The sequence below is a fragment of the Pleuronectes platessa genome, chromosome 5, assembly GCF_947347685.1.
Source record: "Pleuronectes platessa chromosome 5, fPlePla1.1, whole genome shotgun sequence".
Taxonomy (NCBI): domain Eukaryota; kingdom Metazoa; phylum Chordata; class Actinopteri; order Pleuronectiformes; family Pleuronectidae; genus Pleuronectes; species Pleuronectes platessa.
Window position 1 is genome coordinate 18,949,367 of NC_070630.1, and position 18,903 is coordinate 18,968,269.

Below are 18,903 nucleotides of genomic sequence, written 5' to 3' on the forward strand. Positions count from 1 at the left end.
TATTCCTATAACCCCAAGATCCCAAGTTGTCCTTTTGCCACACGGAGAAAGCTGGTGATGGCATTGTTTGACGCGCAGTTTGTGTCCAAAAAAGAGTAAGAGTTTGACTGTCCAAGGCCGTCCTTTGGCCGTCATTTATTGTAAATAAAATATAACAAATTAAGGATGCATATATACATCAAGTTGCACAGTTCACAAACAGACGGCCAATAACTGTATCTGCTTGCCAGCCTTCTCCTCGTCATGCACTTCCGTGTCCTATTTAGGGGGTGCACCAATCAGCCCTTGTCGCAGGTGTGCACTCAGCAAAGGTGGGAAAGAAGGAGAAATTAGTGAGTCACTCAAATCATAAGAAACTTAAATGCGGCTCCTACAATGACATTTTGAGAAGGATATGTTACTAGTACATGACTAAAGCAGTGGTGTGAATGTCAAAAGTCATTTGAATGTTAACTCTCTTCCTTCAGTGATGATGTGTGTGTGTGTTCCATATCCTTCGTTTCTTCAAAGGCCAGTCTTTCCTGCTCTTTCCATGACGTTTCTCCTGTGAAGCAGCAGCAGCAGCAGCAGCACCCTCTGCTGGTTGCAAAGAAAATTGGAAAAAGCTTACAGCACCTGGTATTCCCAGGCGGTCTCCCATCCAAGTACTAACCAGGCCCGACCCTGCTTAGCTTCCGAGATCGGACGAGATCGGGCGTGTTCAGGGTGGTATGGCCGTAAGCGAAGGAGTCAGAGCACAACACCTTATTTATACATATGAACCATCACCATCATGAGGACTATTGTTGCTTTGTGAACATTGAAGCTGGGTTTTATTGTTATTTAATGTCAAGGAAATAGAAGCTCAAGGTGCAATTTCGTCACAATATTGCAAGAGAAAAAAATCATGACAATTTTCAATGATTTCCTTCAGTGACAATGTCACGGTTTCATACACTGTTTCTTCTTTTAATGGTGCGTAAACTCGCTGCTCTTTCATCCTTCTCTCCAAATATGACTGTTATGGGGAAAAAACCGTGGTTGAGTTTTTCCTATAACCCCAAGATCCCAAGTTGTCCTTTTGCCACACGGAGAAAGCTGGTGATGGCATTGTTTGACGCGCAGTTTGTGTCCAAAAAAGAGTAAGAGTTTGACTGTCCAAGGCCGTCCTTTGGCCGTCATTTATTGTAAATAAAATATAACAAATTAAGGATGCATATATACATCAAGTTGCACAGTTCACAAACAGACGGCCAATAACTGTATCTGCTTGCCAGCCTTCTCCTCGTCATGCACTTCCGTGTCCTATTTAGGGGGTGCACCAATCAGCCCTTGTCGCAGGTGTGCACTCAGCAAAGGTGGGAAAGAAGGAGAAATTAGTGAGTCACTCAAATCATAAGAAACTTAAATGCGGCTCCTACAATGACATTTTGAGAAGGATATGTTACTAGTACATGACTAAAGCAGTGGTGTGAATGTCAAAAGTCATTTGAATGTTAACTCTCTTCCTTCAGTGATGATGTGTGTGTGTGTTCCATATCCTTCGTTTCTTCAAAGGCCAGTCTTTCCTGCTCTTTCCATGACGTTTCTCCTGTGAAGCAGCAGCAGCAGCAGCAGCACCCTCTGCTGGTTGCAAAGAAAATTGGAAAAAGCTTACAGCACCTGGTATTCCCAGGCGGTCTCCCATCCAAGTACTAACCAGGCCCGACCCTGCTTAGCTTCCGAGATCGGACGAGATCGGGCGTGTTCAGGGTGGTATGGCCGTAAGCGAAGGAGTCAGAGCACAACACCTTATTTATACATATGAACCATCACCATCATGAGGACTATTGTTGCTTTGTGAACATTGAAGCTGGGTTTTATTGTTATTTAATGTCAAGGAAATAGAAGCTCAAGGTGCAATTTCGTCACAATATTGCAAGAGAAAAAAATCATGACAATTTTCAATGATTTCCTTCAGTGACAATGTCAGGGTTTCATACACTGTTTCTTCTTTTAATGGTGCGTAAACTCGCTGCTCTTTCATCCTTCTCTCCAAATATGACTGTTATGGGGAAAAAACCGTGGTTGAGTTTTTCCTATAACCCCAAGATCCCAAGTTGTCCTTTTGCCACACGGAGAAAGCTGGTGATGGCATTGTTTGACGCGCAGTTTGTGTCCAAAAAAGAGTAAGAGTTTGACTGTCCAAGGCCGTCCTTTGGCCGTCATTTATTGTAAATAAAATATAACAAATTAAGGATGCATATATACATCAAGTTGCACAGTTCACAAACAGACGGCCAATAACTGTATCTGCTTGCCAGCCTTCTCCTCGTCATGCACTTCCGTGTCCTATTTAGGGGGTGCACCAATCAGCCCTTGTCGCAGGTGTGCACTCAGCAAAGGTGGGAAAGAAGGAGAAATTAGTGAGTCACTCAAATCATAAGAAACTTAAATGCGGCTCCTACAATGACATTTTGAGAAGGATATGTTACTAGTACATGACTAAAGCAGTGGTGTGAATGTCAAAAGTCATTTGAATGTTAACTCTCTTCCTTCAGTGATGATGTGTGTGTGTGTTCCATATCCTTCGTTTCTTCAAAGGCCAGTCTTTCCTGCTCTTTCCATGACGTTTCTCCTGTGAAGCAGCAGCAGCAGCAGCAGCACCCTCTGCTGGTTGCAAAGAAAATTGGAAAAAGCTTACAGCACCTGGTATTCCCAGGCGGTCTCCCATCCAAGTACTAACCAGGCCCGACCCTGCTTAGCTTCCGAGATCGGACGAGATCGGGCGTGTTCAGGGTGGTATGGCCGTAAGCGAAGGAGTCAGAGCACAACACCTTATTTATACATATGAACCATCACCATCATGAGGACTATTGTTGCTTTGTGAACATTGAAGCTGGGTTTTATTGTTATTTAATGTCAAGGAAATAGAAGCTCAAGGTGCAATTTCGTCACAATATTGCAAGAGAAAAAAATCATGACAATTTTCAATGATTTCCTTCAGTGACAATGTCACGGTTTCATACACTGTTTCTTCTTTTAATGGTGCGTAAACTCGCTGCTCTTTCATCCTTCTCTCCAAATATGACTGTTATGGGGAAAAAACCGTGGTTGAGATTTTCCTATAACCCCAAGATCCCAAGTTGTCCTTTTGCCACACGGAGAAAGCTGGTGATGGCATTGTTTGACGCGCAGTTTTTGTCCAAAAAAGAGTAAGAGTTTGACTGTCCAAGGCCGTCCTTTGGCCGTCATTTATTGTAAATAAAATATAACAAATTAAGGATGCATATATACATCAAGTTGCACAGTTCACAAACAGACGGCCAATAACTGTATCTGCTTGCCAGCCTTCTCCTCGTCATGCACTTCCGTGTCCTATTTAGGGGGTGCACCAATCAGCCCTTGTCGCAGGTGTGCACTCAGCAAAGGTGGGAAAGAAGGAGAAATTAGTGAGTCACTCAAATCATAAGAAACTTAAATGCGGCTCCTACAATGACATTTTGAGAAGGATATGTTACTAGTACATGACTAAAGCAGTGGTGTGAATGTCAAAAGTCATTTGAATGTTAACTCTCTTCCTTCAGTGATGATGTGTGTGTGTGTTCCATATCCTTCGTTTCTTCAAAGGCCAGTCTTTCCTGCTCTTTCCATGACGTTTCTCCTGTGAAGCAGCAGCAGCAGCAGCAGCACCCTCTGCTGGTTGCAAAGAAAATTGGAAAAAGCTTACAGCACCTGGTATTCCCAGGCGGTCTCCCATCCAAGTACTAACCAGGCCCGACCCTGCTTAGCTTCCGAGATCGGACGAGATCGGGCGTGTTCAGGGTGGTATGGCCGTAAGCGAAGGAGTCAGAGCACAACACCTTATTTATACATATGAACCATCACCATCATGAGGACTATTGTTGCTTTGTGAACATTGAAGCTGGGTTTTATTGTTATTTAATGTCAAGGAAATAGAAGCTCAAGGTGCAATTTCGTCACAATATTGCAAGAGAAAAAAATCATGACAATTTTCAATGATTTCCTTCAGTGACAATGTCAGGGTTTCATACACTGTTTCTTCTTTTAATGGTGCGTAAACTCGCTGCTCTTTCATCCTTCTCTCCAAATATGACTGTTATGGGGAAAAAACCGTGGTTGAGTTTTTCCTATAACCCCAAGATCCCAAGTTGTCCTTTTGCCACACGGAGAAAGCTGGTGATGGCATTGTTTGACGCGCAGTTTGTGTCCAAAAAAGAGTAAGAGTTTGACTGTCCAAGGCCGTCCTTTGGCCGTCATTTATTGTAAATAAAATATAACAAATTAAGGATGCATATATACATCAAGTTGCACAGTTCACAAACAGACGGCCAATAACTGTATCTGCTTGCCAGCCTTCTCCTCGTCATGCACTTCCGTGTCCTATTTAGGGGGTGCACCAATCAGCCCTTGTCGCAGGTGTGCACTCAGCAAAGGTGGGAAAGAAGGAGAAATTAGTGAGTCACTCAAATCATAAGAAACTTAAATGCGGCTCCTACAATGACATTTTGAGAAGGATATGTTACTAGTACATGACTAAAGCAGTGGTGTGAATGTCAAAAGTCATTTGAATGTTAACTCTCTTCCTTCAGTGATGATGTGTGTGTGTGTTCCATATCCTTCGTTTCTTCAAAGGCCAGTCTTTCCTGCTCTTTCCATGACGTTTCTCCTGTGAAGCAGCAGCAGCAGCAGCAGCACCCTCTGCTGGTTGCAAAGAAAATTGGAAAAAGCTTACAGCACCTGGTATTCCCAGGCGGTCTCCCATCCAAGTACTAACCAGGCCCGACCCTGCTTAGCTTCCGAGATCGGACGAGATCGGGCGTGTTCAGGGTGGTATGGCCGTAAGCGAAGGAGTCAGAGCACAACACCTTATTTATACATATGAACCATCACCATCATGAGGACTATTGTTGCTTTGTGAACATTGAAGCTGGGTTTTATTGTTATTTAATGTCAAGGAAATAGAAGCTCAAGGTGCAATTTCGTCACAATATTGCAAGAGAAAAAAATCATGACAATTTTCAATGATTTCCTTCAGTGACAATGTCACGGTTTCATACACTGTTTCTTCTTTTAATGGTGAGTAAACTCGCTGCTCTTTCATCCTTCTCTCCAAATATGACTGTTATGGGGAAAAAACCGTGGTTGAGTTATTCCTATAACCCCAAGATCCCAAGTTGTCCTTTTGCCACACGGAGAAAGCTGGTGATGGCATTGTTTGACGCGCAGTTTGTGTCCAAAAAAGAGTAAGAGTTTGACTGTCCAAGGCCGTCCTTTGGCCGTCATTTATTGTAAATAAAATATAACAAATTAAGGATGCATATATACATCAAGTTGCACAGTTCACAAACAGACGGCCAATAACTGTATCTGCTTGCCAGCCTTCTCCTCGTCATGCACTTCCGTGTCCTATTTAGGGGGTGCACCAATCAGCCCTTGTCGCAGGTGTGCACTCAGCAAAGGTGGGAAAGAAGGAGAAATTAGTGAGTCACTCAAATCATAAGAAACTTAAATGCGGCTCCTACAATGACATTTTGAGAAGGATATGTTACTAGTACATGACTAAAGCAGTGGTGTGAATGTCAAAAGTCATTTGAATGTTAACTCTCTTCCTTCAGTGATGATGTGTGTGTGTGTTCCATATCCTTCGTTTCTTCAAAGGCCAGTCTTTCCTGCTCTTTCCATGACGTTTCTCCTGTGAAGCAGCAGCAGCAGCAGCAGCACCCTCTGCTGGTTGCAAAGAAAATTGGAAAAAGCTTACAGCACCTGGTATTCCCAGGCGGTCTCCCATCCAAGTACTAACCAGGCCCGACCCTGCTTAGCTTCCGAGATCGGACGAGATCGGGCGTGTTCAGGGTGGTATGGCCGTAAGCGAAGGAGTCAGAGCACAACACCTTATTTATACATATGAACCATCACCATCATGAGGACTATTGTTGCTTTGTGAACATTGAAGCTGGGTTTTATTGTTATTTAATGTCAAGGAAATAGAAGCTCAAGGTGCAATTTCGTCACAATATTGCAAGAGAAAAAAATCATGACAATTTTCAATGATTTCCTTCAGTGACAATGTCACGGTTTCATACACTGTTTCTTCTTTTAATGGTGCGTAAACTCGCTGCTCTTTCATCCTTCTCTCCAAATATGACTGTTATGGGGAAAAAACCGTGGTTGAGTTTTTCCTATAACCCCAAGATCCCAAGTTGTCCTTTTGCCACACGGAGAAAGCTGGTGATGGCATTGTTTGACGCGCAGTTTGTGTCCAAAAAAGAGTAAGAGTTTGACTGTCCAAGGCCGTCCTTTGGCCGTCATTTATTGTAAATAAAATATAACAAATTAAGGATGCATATATACATCAAGTTGCACAGTTCACAAACAGACGGCCAATAACTGTATCTGCTTGCCAGCCTTCTCCTCGTCATGCACTTCCGTGTCCTATTTAGGGGGTGCACCAATCAGCCCTTGTCGCAGGTGTGCACTCAGCAAAGGTGGGAAAGAAGGAGAAATTAGTGAGTCACTCAAATCATAAGAAACTTAAATGCGGCTCCTACAATGACATTTTGAGAAGGATATGTTACTAGTACATGACTAAAGCAGTGGTGTGAATGTCAAAAGTCATTTGAATGTTAACTCTCTTCCTTCAGTGATGATGTGTGTGTGTGTTCCATATCCTTCGTTTCTTCAAAGGCCAGTCTTTCCTGCTCTTTCCATGACGTTTCTCCTGTGAAGCAGCAGCAGCAGCAGCAGCACCCTCTGCTGGTTGCAAAGAAAATTGGAAAAAGCTTACAGCACCTGGTATTCCCAGGCGGTCTCCCATCCAAGTACTAACCAGGCCCGACCCTGCTTAGCTTCCGAGATCGGACGAGATCGGGCGTGTTCAGGGTGGTATGGCCGTAAGCGAAGGAGTCAGAGCACAACACCTTATTTATACATATGAACCATCACCATCATGAGGACTATTGTTGCTTTGTGAACATTGAAGCTGGGCTTTATTGTTATTTAATGTCAAGGAAATAGAAGCTCAAGGTGCAATTTCGTCACAATATTGCAAGAGAAAAAAATCATGACAATTTTCAATGATTTCCTTCAGTGACAATGTCACGGTTTCATACACTGTTTCTTATTTTAATGGTGCGTAAACTCGCTGCTCTTTCATCCTTCTCTCCAAATATGACTGTTATGGGGAAAAAACCGTGGTTGAGTTTTTCCTATAACCCCAAGATCCCAAGTTGTCCTTTTGCCACACGGAGAAAGCTGGTGATGGCATTGTTTGACGCGCAGTTTGTGTCCAAAAAAGAGTAAGAGTTTGACTGTCCAAGGCCGTCCTTTGGCCGTCATTTATTGTAAATAAAATATAACAAATTAAGGATGCATATATACATCAAGTTGCACAGTTCACAAACAGACGGCCAATAACTGTATCTGCTTGCCAGCCTTCTCCTCGTCATGCACTTCCGTGTCCTATTTAGGGGGTGCACCAATCAGCCCTTGTCGCAGGTGTGCACTCAGCAAAGGTGAGAAAGAAGGAGAAATTAGTGAGTCACTCAAATCATAAGAAACTTAAATGCGGCTCCTACAATGACATTTTGAGAAGGATATGTTACTAGTACATGACTAAAGCAGTGGTGTGAATGTCAAAAGTCATTTGAATGTTAACTCTCTTCCTTCAGTGATGATGTGTGTGTGTGTTCCATATCCTTCGTTTCTTCAAAGGCCAGTCTTTCCTGCTCTTTCCATGACGTTTCTCCTGTGAAGCAGCAGCAGCAGCAGCAGCACCCTCTGCTGGTTGCAAAGAAAATTGGAAAAAGCTTACAGCACCTGGTATTCCCAGGCGGTCTCCCATCCAAGTACTAACCAGGCCCGACCCTGCTTAGCTTCCCAGATCGGACGAGATCGGGCGTGTTCAGGGTGGTATGGCCGTAAGCGAAGGAGTCAGAGCACAACACCTTATTTATACATATGAACCATCACCATCATGAGGACTATTGTTGCTTTGTGAACATTGAAGCTGGGTTTTATTGTTATTTAATGTCAAGGAAATAGAAGCTCAAGGTGCAATTTCGTCACAATATTGCAAGAGAAAAAAATCATGACAATTTTCAATGATTTCCTTCAGTGACAATGTCACGGTTTCATACACTGTTTCTTCTTTTAATGGTGCGTAAACTCGCTGCTCTTTCATCCTTCTCTCCAAATATGACTGTTATGGGGAAAAAACCGTGGTTGAGTTTTTCCTATAACCCCAAGATCCCAAGTTGTCCTTTTGCCACACGGAGAAAGCTGGTGATGGCATTGTTTGACGCGCAGTTTGTGTCCAAAAAAGAGTAAGAGTTTGACTGTCCAAGGCCGTCCTTTGGCCGTCATTTATTGTAAATAAAATATAACAAATTAAGGATGCATATATACATCAAGTTGCACAGTTCACAAACAGACGGCCAATAACTGTATCTGCTTGCCAGCCTTCTCCTCGTCATGCACTTCCGTGTCCTATTTAGGGGGTGCACCAATCATCCCTTGTCGCAGGTGTGCACTCAGCAAAGGTGGGAAAGAAGGAGAAATTAGTGAGTCACTCAAATCATAAGAAACTTAAATGCGGCTCCTACAATGACATTTTGAGAAGGATATGTTACTAGTACATGACTAAAGCAGTGGTGTGAATGTCAAAAGTCATTTGAATGTTAACTCTCTTCCTTCAGTGATGATGTGTGTGTGTGTTCCATATCCTTCGTTTCTTCAAAGGCCAGTCTTTCCTGCTCTTTCCATGACGTTTCTCCTGTGAAGCAGCAGCAGCAGCAGCAGCACCCTCTGCTGGTTGCAAAGAAAATTGGAAAAAGCTTACAGCACCTGGTATTCCCAGGCGGTCTCCCATCCAAGTACTAACCAGGCCCGACCCTGCTTAGCTTCCGAGATCGGACGAGATCGGGCGTGTTCAGGGTGGTATGGCCGTAAGCGAAGGAGTCAGAGCACAACACCTTATTTATACATATGAACCATCACCATCATGAGGACTATTGTTGCTTTGTGAACATTGAAGCTGGGTTTTATTGTTATTTAATGTCAAGGAAATAGAAGCTCAAGGTGCAATTTCGTCACAATATTGCAAGAGAAAAAAATCATGACAATTTTCAATGATTTCCTTCAGTGACAATGTCACGGTTTCATACACTGTTTCTTCTTTTAATGGTGCGTAAACTCGCTGCTCTTTCATCCTTCTCTCCAAATATGACTGTTATGGGGAAAAAACCGTGGTTGAGTTTTTCCTATAACCCCAAGATCCCAAGTTGTCCTTTTGCCACACGGAGAAAGCTGGTGATGGCATTGTTTGACGCGCAGTTTGTGTCCAAAAAAGAGTAAGAGTTTGACTGTCCAAGGCCGTCCTTTGGCCGTCATTTATTGTAAATAAAATATAACAAATTAAGGATGCATATATACATCAAGTTGCACACTTCACAAACAGACGGCCAATAACTGTATCTGCTTGCCAGCCTTCTCCTCGTCATGCACTTCCGTGTCCTATTTAGGGGGTGCACAAATCAGCTCTTGTCGCAGGTGTGCACTCAGCAAAGCTGGGAAAGAAGGAGAAATTAGTGAGTCACTCAAATCATAAGAAACTTAAATGCGGCTCCTACAATGACATTTTGAGAAGGATATGTTACTAGTACATGACTAAAGCAGTGGTGTGAATGTCAAAAGTCATTTGAATGTTAACTCTCTTCCTTCAGTGATGATGTGTGTGTGTGTTCCATATCCTTCGTTTCTTCAAAGGCCAGTCTTTCCTGCTCTTTCCATGACGTTTCTCCTGTGAAGCAGCAGCAGCAGCAGCAGCACCCTCTGCTGGTTGCAAAGAAAATTGGAAAAAGCTTACAGCACCTGGTATTCCCAGGCGGTCTCCCATCCAAGTACTAACCAGGCCCGACCCTGCTTAGCTTCCGAGATCGGACGAGATCGGGCGTGTTCAGGGTGGTATGGCCGTAAGCGAAGGAGTCAGAGCACAACACCTTATTTATACATATGAACCATCACCATCATGAGGACTATTGTTGCTTTGTGAACATTGAAGCTGGGTTTTATTGTTATTTAATGTCAAGGAAATAGAAGCTCAAGGTGCAATTTCGTCACAATATTGCAAGAGAAAAAAATCATGACAATTTTCAATGATTTCCTTCAGTGACAATGTCACGGTTTCATACACTGTTTCTTCTTTTAATGGTGCGTAAACTCGCTGCTCTTTCATCCTTCTCTCCAAATATGACTGTTATGGGGAAAAAACCGTGGTTGAGTTTTTCCTATAACCCCAAGATCCCAAGTTGTCCTTTTGCCACACGGAGAAAGCTGGTGATGGCATTGTTTGACGCGCAGTTTGTGTCCAAAAAAGAGTAAGAGTTTGACTGTCCAAGGCCGTCCTTTGGCCGTCATTTATTGTAAATAAAATATAACAAATTAAGGATGCATATATACATCAAGTTGCACAGTTCACAAACAGACGGCCAATAACTGTATCTGCTTGCCAGCCTTCTCCTCGTCATGCACTTCCGTGTCCTATTTAGGGGGTGCACCAATCAGCCCTTGTCGCAGGTGTGCACTCAGCAAAGGTGGGAAAGAAGGAGAAATTAGTGAGTCACTCAAATCATAAGAAACTTAAATGCGGCTCCTACAATGACATTTTGAGAAGGATATGTTACTAGTACATGACTAAAGCAGTGGTGTGAATGTCAAAAGTCATTTGAATGTTAACTCTCTTCCTTCAGTGATGATGTGTGTGTGTGTTCCATATCCTTTGTTTCTTCAAAGGCCAGTCTTTCCTGCTCTTTCCATGACGTTTCTCCTGTGAAGCAGCAGCAGCAGCAGCAGCACCCTCTGCTGGTTGCAAAGAAAATTGGAAAAAGCTTACAGCACCTGGTATTCCCAGGCGGTCTCCCATCCAAGTACTAACCAGGCCCGACCCTGCTTAGCTTCCGAGATCGGACGAGATCGGGCGTGTTCAGGGTGGTATGGCCGTAAGCGAAGGAGTCAGAGCACAACACCTTATTTATACATATGAACCATCACCATCATGAGGACTATTGTTGCTTTGTGAACATTGAAGCTGGGTTTTATTGTTATTTAATGTCAAGGAAATAGAAGCTCAAGGTGCAATTTCGTCACAATATTGCAAGAGAAAAAAATCATGACAATTTTCAATGATTTCCTTCAGTATGAAAATACACTGTTTCTTCTTTTAATGGTGCGTAAACTCGCTGCTCTTTCATCCTTCTCTCCAAATATGACTGTTATGGGGAAAAAACCGTGGTTGAGTTTTTCCTATAACCCCAAGATCCCAAGTTGTCCTTTTGCCACACGGAGAAAGCTGGTGATGGCATTGTTTGACGCGCAGTTTGTGTCCAAAAAAGAGTAAGAGTTTGACTGTCCAAGGCCGTCCTTTGGCCGTCATTTATTGTAAATAAAATATAACAAATTAAGGATGCATATATACATCAAGTTGCACAGTTCACAAACAGACGGCCAATAACTGTATCTGCTTGCCAGCCTTCTCCTCGTCATGCACTTCCGTGTCCTATTTAGGGGGTGCACCAATCAGCCCTTGTCGCAGGTGTGCACTCAGCAAAGGTGGGAAAGAAGGAGAAATTAGTGAGTCACTCAAATCATAAGAAACTTAAATGCGGCTCCTACAATGACATTTTGAGAAGGATATGTTACTAGTACATGACTAAAGCAGTGGTGTGAATGTCAAAAGTCATTTGAATGTTAACTCTCTTCCTTCAGTGATGATGTGTGTGTGTGTTCCATATCCTTCGTTTCTTCAAAGGCCAGTCTTTCCTGCTCTTTCCATGACGTTTCTCCTGTGAAGCAGCAGCAGCAGCAGCAGCACCCTCTGCTGGTTGCAAAGAAAATTGGAAAAAGCTTACAGCACCTGGTATTCCCAGGCGGTCTCCCATCCAAGTACTAACCAGGCCCGACCCTGCTTAGCTTCCGAGATCGGACGAGATCGGGCGTGTTCAGGGTGGTATGGCCGTAAGCGAAGGAGTCAGAGCACAACACCTTATTTATACATATGAACCATCACCATCATGAGGACTATTGTTGCTTTGTGAACATTGAAGCTGGGCTTTATTGTTATTTAATGTCAAGGAAATAGAAGCTCAAGGTGCAATTTCGTCACAATATTGCAAGAGAAAAAAATCATGACAATTTTCAATGATTTCCTTCAGTGACAATGTCACGGTTTCATACACTGTTTCTTATTTTAATGGTGCGTAAACTCGCTGCTCTTTCATCCTTCTCTCCAAATATGACTGTTATGGGGAAAAAACCGTGGTTGAGTTTTTCCTATAACCCCAAGATCCCAAGTTGTCCTTTTCCCACACGGAGAAAGCTGGTGATGGCATTGTTTGACGCGCAGTTTGTGTCCAAAAAAGAGTAAGAGTTTGACTGTCCAAGGCCGTCCTTTGGCCGTCATTTATTGTAAATAAAATATAACAAATTAAGGATGCATATATACATCAAGTTGCACAGTTCACAAACAGACGGCCAATAACTGTATCTGCTTGCCAGCCTTCTCCTCGTCATGCACTTCCGTGTCCTATTTAGGGGGTGCACCAATCAGCCCTTGTCGCAGGTGTGCACTCAGCAAAGGTGGGAAAGAAGGAGAAATTAGTGAGTCACTCAAATCATAAGAAACTTAAATGCGGCTCCTACAATGACCATTTGAGAAGGATATGTTACTAGTACATGACTAAAGCAGTGGTGTGAATGTCAAAAGTCATTTGAATGTTAACTCTCTTCCTTCAGTGATGATGTGTGTGTGTGTTCCATATCCTTCGTTTCTTCAAAGGCCAGTCTTTCCTGCTCTTTCCATGACGTTTCTCCTGTGAAGCAGCAGCAGCAGCAGCAGCACCCTCTGCTGGTTGCAAAGAAAATTGGAAAAAGCTTACAGCACCTGGTATTCCCAGGCGGTCTCCCATCCAAGTACTAACCAGGCCCGACCCTGCTTAGCTTCCCAGATCGGACGAGATCGGGCGTGTTCAGGGTGGTATGGCCGTAAGCGAAGGAGTCAGAGCACAACACCTTATTTATACATATGAACCATCACCATCATGAGGACTATTGTTGCTTTGTGAACATTGAAGCTGGGTTTTATTGTTATTTAATGTCAAGGAAATAGAAGCTCAAGGTGCAATTTCGTCACAATATTGCAAGAGAAAAAAATCATGACAATTTTCAATGATTTCCTTCAGTGACAATGTCACGGTTTCATACACTGTTTCTTCTTTTAATGGTGCGTAAACTCGCTGCTCTTTCATCCTTCTCTCCAAATATGACTGTTATGGGGAAAAAACCGTGGTTGAGTTTTTCCTATAACCCCAAGATCCCAAGTTGTCCTTTTGCCACACGGAGAAAGCTGGTGATGGCATTGTTTGACGCGCAGTTTGTGTCCAAAAAAGAGTAAGAGTTTGACTGTCCAAGGCCGTCCTTTGGCCGTCATTTATTGTAAATAAAATATAACAAATTAAGGATGCATATATACATCAAGTTGCACAGTTCACAAACAGACGGCCAATAACTGTATCTGCTTGCCAGCCTTCTCCTCGTCATGCACTTCCGTGTCCTATTTAGGGGGTGCACCAATCATCCCTTGTCGCAGGTGTGCACTCAGCAAAGGTGGGAAAGAAGGAGAAATTAGTGAGTCACTCAAATCATAAGAAACTTAAATGCGGCTCCTACAATGACATTTTGAGAAGGATATGTTACTAGTACATGACTAAAGCAGTGGTGTGAATGTCAAAAGTCATTTGAATGTTAACTCTCTTCCTTCAGTGATGATGTGTGTGTGTGTTCCATATCCTTCGTTTCTTCAAAGGCCAGTCTTTCCTGCTCTTTCCATGACGTTTCTCCTGTGAAGCAGCAGCAGCAGCAGCAGCACCCTCTGCTGGTTGCAAAGAAAATTGGAAAAAGCTTACAGCACCTGGTATTCCCAGGCGGTCTCCCATCCAAGTACTAACCAGGCCCGACCCTGCTTAGCTTCCGAGATCGGACGAGATCGGGCGTGTTCAGGGTGGTATGGCCGTAAGCGAAGGAGTCAGAGCACAACACCTTATTTATACATATGAACCATCACCATCATGAGGACTATTGTTGCTTTGTGAACATTGAAGCTGGGTTTTATTGTTATTTAATGTCAAGGAAATAGAAGCTCAAGGTGCAATTTCGTCACAATATTGCAAGAGAAAAAAATCATGACAATTTTCAATGATTTCCTTCAGTGACAATGTCACGGTTTCATACACTGTTTCTTCTTTTAATGGTGCGTAAACTCGCTGCTCTTTCATCCTTCTCTCCAAATATGACTGTTATGGGGAAAAAACCGTGGTTGAGTTTTTCCTATAACCCCAAGATCCCAAGTTGTCCTTTTGCCACACGGAGAAAGCTGGTGATGGCATTGTTTGACGCGCAGTTTGTGTCCAAAAAAGAGTAAGAGTTTGACTGTCCAAGGCCGTCCTTTGGCCGTCATTTATTGTAAATAAAATATAACAAATTAAGGATGCATATATACATCAAGTTGCACACTTCACAAACAGACGGCCAATAACTGTATCTGCTTGCCAGCCTTCTCCTCGTCATGCACTTCCGTGTCCTATTTAGGGGGTGCACCAATCAGCTCTTGTCGCAGGTGTGCACTCAGCAAAGGTGGGAAAGAAGGAGAAATTAGTGAGTCACTCAAATCATAAGAAACTTAAATGCGGCTCCTACAATGACATTTTGAGAAGGATATGTTACTAGTACATGACTAAAGCAGTGGTGTGAATGTCAAAAGTCATTTGAATGTTAACTCTCTTCCTTCAGTGATGATGTGTGTGTGTGTTCCATATCCTTCGTTTCTTCAAAGGCCAGTCTTTCCTGCTCTTTCCATGACGTTTCTCCTGTGAAGCAGCAGCAGCAGCAGCAGCACCCTCTGCTGGTTGCAAAGAAAATTGGAAAAAGCTTACAGCACCTGGTATTCCCAGGCGGTCTCCCATCCAAGTACTAACCAGGCCCGACCCTGCTTAGCTTCCGAGATCGGACGAGATCGGGCGTGTTCAGGGTGGTATGGCCGTAAGCGAAGGAGTCAGAGCACAACACCTTATTTATACATATGAACCATCACCATCATGAGGACTATTGTTGCTTTGTGAACATTGAAGCTGGGTTTTATTGTTATTTAATGTCAAGGAAATAGAAGCTCAAGGTGCAATTTCGTCACAATATTGCAAGAGAAAAAAATCATGACAATTTTCAATGATTTCCTTCAGTGACAATGTCACGGTTTCATACACTGTTTCTTCTTTTAATGGTGCGTAAACTCGCTGCTCTTTCATCCTTCTCTCCAAATATGACTGTTATGGGGAAAAAACCGTGGTTGAGTTTTTCCTATAACCCCAAGATCCCAAGTTGTCCTTTTGCCACACGGAGAAAGCTGGTGATGGCATTGTTTGACGCGCAGTTTGTGTCCAAAAAAGAGTAAGAGTTTGACTGTCCAAGGCCGTCCTTTGGCCGTCATTTATTGTAAATAAAATATAACAAATTAAGGATGCATATATACATCAAGTTGCACACTTCACAAACAGACGGCCAATAACTGTATCTGCTTGCCAGCCTTCTCCTCGTCATGCACTTCCGTGTCCTATTTAGGGGGTGCACCAATCAGCTCTTGTCGCAGGTGTGCACTCAGCAAAGGTGGGAAAGAAGGAGAAATTAGTGAGTCACTCAAATCATAAGAAACTTAAATGCGGCTCCTACAATGACATTTTGAGAAGGATATGTTACTAGTACATGACTAAAGCAGTGGTGTGAATGTCAAAAGTCATTTGAATGTTAACTCTCTTCCTTCAGTGATGATGTGTGTGTGTGTTCCATATCCTTCGTTTCTTCAAAGGCCAGTCTTTCCTGCTCTTTCCATGACGTTTCTCCTGTGAAGCAGCACCAGCAGCAGCAGCACCCTCTGCTGGTTGCAAAGAAAATTGGAAAAAGCTTACAGCACCTGGTATTCCCAGGCGGTCTCCCATCCAAGTACTAACCAGGCCCGACCCTGCTTAGCTTCCGAGATCGGACGAGATCGGGCGTGTTCAGGGTGGTATGGCCGTAAGCGAAGGAGTCAGAGCACAACACCTTATTTATACATATGAACCATCACCATCATGAGGACTATTGTTGCTTTGTGAACATTGAAGCTGGGTTTTATTGTTATTTAATGTCAAGGAAATAGAAGCTCAAGGTGCAATTTCGTCACAATATTGCAAGAGAAAAAAATCATGACAATTTTCAATGATTTCCTTCAGTGACAATGTCACGGTTTCATACACTGTTTCTTCTTTTAATGGTGCGTAAACTCGCTGCTCTTTCATCCTTCTCTCCAAATATGACTGTTATGGGGAAAAAACCGTGGTTGAGTTTTTCCTATAACCCCAAGATCCCAAGTTGTCCTTTTGCCACACGGAGAAAGCTGGTGATGGCATTGTTTGACGCGCAGTTTGTGTCCAAAAAAGAGTAAGAGTTTGACTGTCCAAGGCCGTCCTTTGGCCGTCATTTATTGTAAATAAAATATAACAAATTAAGGATGCATATATACATCAAGTTGCACAGTTCACAAACAGACGGCCAATAACTGTATCTGCTTGCCAGCCTTCTCCTCGTCATGCACTTCCGTGTCCTATTTAGGGGGTGCACCAATCAGCCCTTGTCGCAGGTGTGCACTCAGCAAAGGTGGGAAAGAAGGAGAAATTAGTGAGTCACTCAAATCATAAGAAACTTAAATGCGGCTCCTACAATGACATTTTGAGAAGGATATGTTACTAGTACATGACTAAAGCAGTGGTGTGAATGTCAAAAGTCATTTGAATGTTAACTCTCTTCCTTCAGTGATGATGTGTGTGTGTGTTCCATATCCTTCGTTTCTTCAAAGGCCAGTCTTTCCTGCTCTTTCCATGACGTTTCTCCTGTGAAGCAGCAGCAGCAGCAGCAGCACCCTCTGCTGGTTGCAAAGAAAATTGGAAAAAGCTTACAGCACCTGGTATTCCCAGGCGGTCTCCCATCCAAGTACTAACCAGGCCCGACCCTGCTTAGCTTCCGAGATCGGACGAGATCGGGCGTGTTCAGGGTGGTATGGCCGTAAGCGAAGGAGTCAGAGCACAACACCTTATTTATACATATGAACCATCACCATCATGAGGACTATTGTTGCTTTGTGAACATTGAAGCTGGGTTTTATTGTTATTTAATGTCAAGGAAATAGAAGCTCAAGGTGCAATTTCGTCACAATATTGCAAGAGAAAAAAATCATGACAATTTTCAATGATTTCCTTCGGTGACAATGTCACGGTTTCATACACTGTTTCTTCTTTTAATGGTGAGTAAACTCGCTGCTCTTTCATCCTTCTCTCCAAATATGACTGTTATGGGGAAAAAAACGTGGTTGAGTTTTTCCTATAACCCCAAGATCCCAAGTTGTCCTTTTGCCACACGGAGAAAGCTGGTGATGGCATTGTTTGACGCGCAGTTTGTGTCCAAAAAAGAGTAAGAGTTTGACTGTCCAAGGCCGTCCTTTGGCCGTCATTTATTGTAAATAAAATATAACAAATTAAGGATGCATATATACATCAAGTTGCACACTTCACAAACAGACGGCCAATAACTGTATCTGCTTGCCAGCCTTCTCCTCGTCATGCACTTCCGTGTCCTATTTAGGGGGTGCACAAATCAGCTCTTGTCGCAGGTGTGCACTCAGCAAAGCTGGGAAAGAAGGAGAAATTAGTGAGTCACTCAAATCATAAGAAACTTAAATGCGGCTCCTACAATGACATTTTGAGAAGGATATGTTACTAGTACATGACTAAAGCAGTGGTGTGAATGTCAAAAGTCATTTGAATGTTAACTCTCTTCCTTCAGTGATGATGTGTGTGTGTGTTCCATATCCTTCGTTTCTTCAAAGGCCAGTCTTTCCTGCTCTTTCCATGACGTTTCTCCTGTGAAGCAGCAGCAGCAGCAGCAGCACCCTCTGCTGGTTGCAAAGAAAATTGGAAAAAGCTTACAGCACCTGGTATTCCCAGGCGGTCTCCCATCCAAGTACTAACCAGGCCCGACCCTGCTTAGCTTCCGAGATCGGACGAGATCGGGCGTGTTCAGGGTGGTATGGCCGTAAGCGAAGGAGTCAGAGCACAACACCTTATTTATACATATGAACCATCACCATCATGAGGACTATTGTTGCTTTGTGAACATTGAAGCTGGGTTTTATTGTTATTTAATGTCAAGGAAATAGAAGCTCAAGGTGCAATTTCGTCACAATATTGCAAGAGAAAAAAATCATGACAATTTTCAATGATTTCCTTCAGTGACAATGTCACGGTTTCATACACTGTTTCTTCTTTTAATGGTGCGTAAACTCGCTGCTCTTTCATCCTTCTCTCCAAATATGACTGTTATGGGGAAAAAACCGTGGTTGAGTTTTTCCTATAACCCCAAGATCCCAAGTTGTCCTTTTGCCACACGGAGAAAGCTGGTGATGGCATTGTTTGACGCGCAGTTTGTGTCCAAAAAAGAGTAAGAGTTTGACTGTCCAAGGCCGTCCTTTGGCCGTCATTTATTGTAAATAAAATATAACAAATTAAGGATGCATATATACATCAAGTTGCACAGTTCACAAACAGACGGCCAATAACTGTATCTGCTTGCCAGCCTTCTCCTCGTCATGCACTTCCGTGTCCTATTTAGGGGGTGCACCAATCAGCCCTTGTCGCAGGTGTGCACTCAGCAAAGGTGGGAAAGAAGGAGAAATTAGTGAGTCACTCAAATCATAAGAAACTTAAATGCGGCTCCTACAATGACATTTTGAGAAGGATATGTTACTAGTACATGACTAAAGCAGTGGTGTGAATGTCAAAAGTCATTTGA

At 43.1% G+C, this 18,903-nt stretch overlaps 18 non-coding genes across 18 annotated transcripts; all 18 read right to left on the reverse strand.

The window, feature by feature from the left end:
* Positions 1-603: 603 nt before the first annotated feature.
* LOC128440990 (5S ribosomal RNA) lies at positions 604-722 on the reverse strand. The gene has a single exon (XR_008338689.1). It is a non-coding gene; the product is annotated as a 5S ribosomal RNA (ribosomal RNA).
* A 907-nt stretch (positions 723-1,629) lies between these two features.
* Positions 1,630-1,748, reverse strand: LOC128441003 (5S ribosomal RNA). The gene has a single exon (XR_008338701.1). It is a non-coding gene; the product is annotated as a 5S ribosomal RNA (ribosomal RNA).
* A 907-nt stretch (positions 1,749-2,655) lies between these two features.
* On the reverse strand, positions 2,656-2,774 carry LOC128441009 (5S ribosomal RNA). The gene has a single exon (XR_008338707.1). It is a non-coding gene; the product is annotated as a 5S ribosomal RNA (ribosomal RNA).
* A 907-nt stretch (positions 2,775-3,681) lies between these two features.
* Positions 3,682-3,800, reverse strand: LOC128441010 (5S ribosomal RNA). The gene has a single exon (XR_008338708.1). It is a non-coding gene; the product is annotated as a 5S ribosomal RNA (ribosomal RNA).
* Positions 3,801-4,707: 907 nt separating this feature from the next.
* Positions 4,708-4,826, reverse strand: LOC128441011 (5S ribosomal RNA). Its single transcript, XR_008338709.1, has one exon. It is a non-coding gene; the product is annotated as a 5S ribosomal RNA (ribosomal RNA).
* Positions 4,827-5,733: 907 nt separating this feature from the next.
* Positions 5,734-5,852, reverse strand: LOC128441012 (5S ribosomal RNA). Its single transcript, XR_008338710.1, has one exon. It is a non-coding gene; the product is annotated as a 5S ribosomal RNA (ribosomal RNA).
* A 907-nt stretch (positions 5,853-6,759) lies between these two features.
* Positions 6,760-6,878, reverse strand: LOC128441014 (5S ribosomal RNA). The gene has a single exon (XR_008338711.1). It is a non-coding gene; the product is annotated as a 5S ribosomal RNA (ribosomal RNA).
* A 907-nt stretch (positions 6,879-7,785) lies between these two features.
* On the reverse strand, positions 7,786-7,904 carry LOC128440959 (5S ribosomal RNA). Its single transcript, XR_008338665.1, has one exon. It is a non-coding gene; the product is annotated as a 5S ribosomal RNA (ribosomal RNA).
* A 907-nt stretch (positions 7,905-8,811) lies between these two features.
* Positions 8,812-8,930, reverse strand: LOC128441015 (5S ribosomal RNA). Its single transcript, XR_008338712.1, has one exon. It is a non-coding gene; the product is annotated as a 5S ribosomal RNA (ribosomal RNA).
* A 907-nt stretch (positions 8,931-9,837) lies between these two features.
* Positions 9,838-9,956, reverse strand: LOC128441016 (5S ribosomal RNA). The gene has a single exon (XR_008338713.1). It is a non-coding gene; the product is annotated as a 5S ribosomal RNA (ribosomal RNA).
* A 907-nt stretch (positions 9,957-10,863) lies between these two features.
* On the reverse strand, positions 10,864-10,982 carry LOC128441017 (5S ribosomal RNA). The gene has a single exon (XR_008338714.1). It is a non-coding gene; the product is annotated as a 5S ribosomal RNA (ribosomal RNA).
* An 896-nt stretch (positions 10,983-11,878) lies between these two features.
* Positions 11,879-11,997, reverse strand: LOC128441018 (5S ribosomal RNA). The gene has a single exon (XR_008338715.1). It is a non-coding gene; the product is annotated as a 5S ribosomal RNA (ribosomal RNA).
* A 907-nt stretch (positions 11,998-12,904) lies between these two features.
* On the reverse strand, positions 12,905-13,023 carry LOC128440961 (5S ribosomal RNA). Its single transcript, XR_008338667.1, has one exon. It is a non-coding gene; the product is annotated as a 5S ribosomal RNA (ribosomal RNA).
* Positions 13,024-13,930: 907 nt separating this feature from the next.
* On the reverse strand, positions 13,931-14,049 carry LOC128441020 (5S ribosomal RNA). Its single transcript, XR_008338717.1, has one exon. It is a non-coding gene; the product is annotated as a 5S ribosomal RNA (ribosomal RNA).
* Positions 14,050-14,956: 907 nt separating this feature from the next.
* Positions 14,957-15,075, reverse strand: LOC128441021 (5S ribosomal RNA). Its single transcript, XR_008338718.1, has one exon. It is a non-coding gene; the product is annotated as a 5S ribosomal RNA (ribosomal RNA).
* Positions 15,076-15,982: 907 nt separating this feature from the next.
* Positions 15,983-16,101, reverse strand: LOC128441022 (5S ribosomal RNA). The gene has a single exon (XR_008338719.1). It is a non-coding gene; the product is annotated as a 5S ribosomal RNA (ribosomal RNA).
* Positions 16,102-17,008: 907 nt separating this feature from the next.
* Positions 17,009-17,127, reverse strand: LOC128441023 (5S ribosomal RNA). Its single transcript, XR_008338720.1, has one exon. It is a non-coding gene; the product is annotated as a 5S ribosomal RNA (ribosomal RNA).
* Positions 17,128-18,034: 907 nt separating this feature from the next.
* Positions 18,035-18,153, reverse strand: LOC128441024 (5S ribosomal RNA). Its single transcript, XR_008338721.1, has one exon. It is a non-coding gene; the product is annotated as a 5S ribosomal RNA (ribosomal RNA).
* Positions 18,154-18,903: the final 750 nt, after the last annotated feature.